At 43.5% G+C, this 2,628-nt stretch overlaps 1 protein-coding gene across 1 annotated transcript in view; it reads right to left on the bottom strand.

Moving 5' to 3' along the window:
* LOC311225697 (1-phosphatidylinositol 4,5-bisphosphate phosphodiesterase eta-1-like) overlaps window positions 1–2,628 on the bottom strand; it is a gene marked incomplete at both ends in the record, with an annotated part of 154,140 nt that overhangs the window by 60,651 nt on the left and 90,861 nt on the right. The gene's annotated exons all lie outside the window — the stretch shown is intronic.

The following is a 2,628-nucleotide window of genomic DNA, read 5'->3' as shown; positions in this document are numbered from 1 at the left end:
TAAAAAAAAAAGGCTTTTTGATCATGGTGTATCTAGGACCAAAAGTAAACAAATCAAAAGAGAAAAACCTCCCCCAGCCCCTCATCAGCCTAAAAGAGCCCCTCTAACCTGGACAACAGATGCATAAAAGGGACAGGGATTCAGATGCGGGACAGAAAGGGGGAGCCCTCCTCTGGAAATGGTGCATTTATATAGCAGCTTTTATCCAAAGTGCTTCACTTCACATTCACTCACACATTCACACACCGACAGCAGAGGCAACCATGCAAGGTGCCAACCCTTGCACACACACCGGGAGCAGTTAGGGGTTTAAGTGTCTTTGCTGAAGGACACTTGGACACGCTGCCCGGGTGGAGCGGGAATCGAACTGGGAACCTTCCGGTGACCAGACGACCGCTCTACCTCATGAGCCACTGTCACTGTCTGCCCACTCCTCTGTGCCAGGATACAGGTGTAACGACAGGCAGACTGGCAGAATGCTGAAAAAAAACAATGGCTATAAAATAAAATACATTTAAATTTAAATAATTTTAAATAGCACAGTGGTTCCCAGTGTGTGCCGTAACTGTCCAGGGGTGCCGTCATTCCAATTGTACATAATACATAATATAATAATTTTACCACACAGGCACAGCTCATAAAAACCTGATTTAATTACACATCAATGTTTTTCCCACTCAAGTGTCATTTTGTTCTAAAATACTTCCTCCATATGAATGAAGACTACGACTAGCTCCGGGATCCAATCAGCTCTCTCTCTCCACGGCATCAGCTGCTGCTATAGCTAGTGTGTCCGCCAAAGATGAACCCACGGAATTATCTACAAACGGATCACACAACAACACACACTGGTCTCACATTACCAGACCTATCTCCACAATCTGTTTTAGCGTGGTGCCAGTTTGGTAGTGGAAGCTGGTAGTGAGTCCCTTTTTTGCAAACGCAAACACTCCGCTGGTACCTATAGGAAATCAACCCCCCAGATGTCCCAGAACACTTATAAAAGCCGGCGGGCAGCCTATCTATCCCAGGAGCACGACCTGGAGCCAGCTGTTGGTAAACAGCACTTCCAGCAGTTGAAGGGGAGCAATATCCCATCACTTAGGTATGTATTTTAGGCAGATTCTCAGAAATAGGCTCCGGGCTTAAGAGCGAAGATGTTCATGTAAATATTATGTACCGATGCTATTTGTTGTATTGTTTTATTATGTCTGAGACCAAGGACCCAATGGAAATAAGTCCATGACTTGTATTGTGCCTATACCTTGACGTTTTTGCTTGAGATGCATGTCATGTGTTTTTTTTAACTGAATGTCAAATAAATCAAATCAAATGTCTGACTGCTGCAGTGAGAATAGAATAGAATATAATATAAATCCTTTATTTACCCCGAGGGATATTCGGCACTACAGATCGCTCACAGTAAACAATAAACATTTAGGTATCGTCAATAAGACTAAACTAAGAATAAGAATATAACAATGTGAAAATAAGAATAAAAATAAGAATAGAAGAATAAAATAATGGTCCGGGATATACATTCTGGTATGTATATACATTCAAAAATCTGAAATATAAAATGTACAGCCAAAGATATACAGAAATATACAGTAACATGTGCAGTAATAAGTGTAAAAATGGTCAAGTGTAAAGTGACCAGGAAGATTATGAGAAGTGTAAAGATTGTAAAAAAAAAATATATATATATATATATATATATATATATATATATATATATATTGTAAACATTTGAAAGTTTCTCCTCCAAGGAGAGTCCAGCGTCCAAAGAAGCCTGCCGCCCAGGCCCCCCGTTGAGGACGCCCCTGAAGAAGCTCTGCAGCAGGCGCCTCGTCACAGTCCTCTGCCCCATAGAGAGGGCAGCAGGCCAGGAGGACGGGCCGTCGGGGGAGTCTATGCTGCAAAACACTTCCCAAAGGCCTGCTTGCCAGACTTGGCCCGCAAGGCCCCGTATTCACAGCCTGTGATTAAGACACGGCACCAAGAAAACTCATCCTGTTCGCTCCAAGTCACACACGGAGTCTATTAGGCGTGTTGTGTACATGGCCTGCGGACTGAATCAAACGCACCCGGTGACCTTACAGCGCAGCAGCGACAGCAGCGAACTCTGGATGTCTCTCTCGTTGCCTACAGCGCTCTCTCTCCGCTGCCGCACCTGCATCGTGCTCTTATAGTGAACACAAATGCATCAACCCTGCTGCCACTGAAGGAGCGGGGACCCTGGGGTTATATTCAGTCTTCAGTGGCAAGGTTGTGTTTTTATTTACTTTCACTTTCGCCTTTAACTCTTTCTCTGCCACGCTGGGAACGGGATATGGGGGGCGTATCCTTCTAATACATTTCAAATTTCGATGTGTGTGTGGAGTCGGTCACCTTGTTTGCAGGGCTATAACTATTATTCTATATTATAGCTATGGATGCAATACTATGGCCCATCGAGTATCTATCGTTCAAGATGTGAAAAAAATTAAAAAAAAATTCCATCCATACATTCCCGTTTTATACTGTGGTGAATATAGGTATGGTTTTAGAGCGGTTTAGGGTCATTCCTGGGAGGCTAGTAATAGCCCGCAACGTGTATTATACTTAATCCATTGGCATTTCGTCCCT

Source organism: Notolepis coatsorum (genome assembly GCF_963971535.1).
Source record: "Notolepis coatsorum genome assembly, chromosome: 1".
Classification (NCBI taxonomy): Eukaryota; Metazoa; Chordata; class Actinopteri; order Aulopiformes; family Paralepididae; genus Notolepis; species Notolepis coatsorum.
Note: the sequence above shows the minus strand (reverse complement) of the source record. Positions and strands in the feature narration are given on the sequence as shown.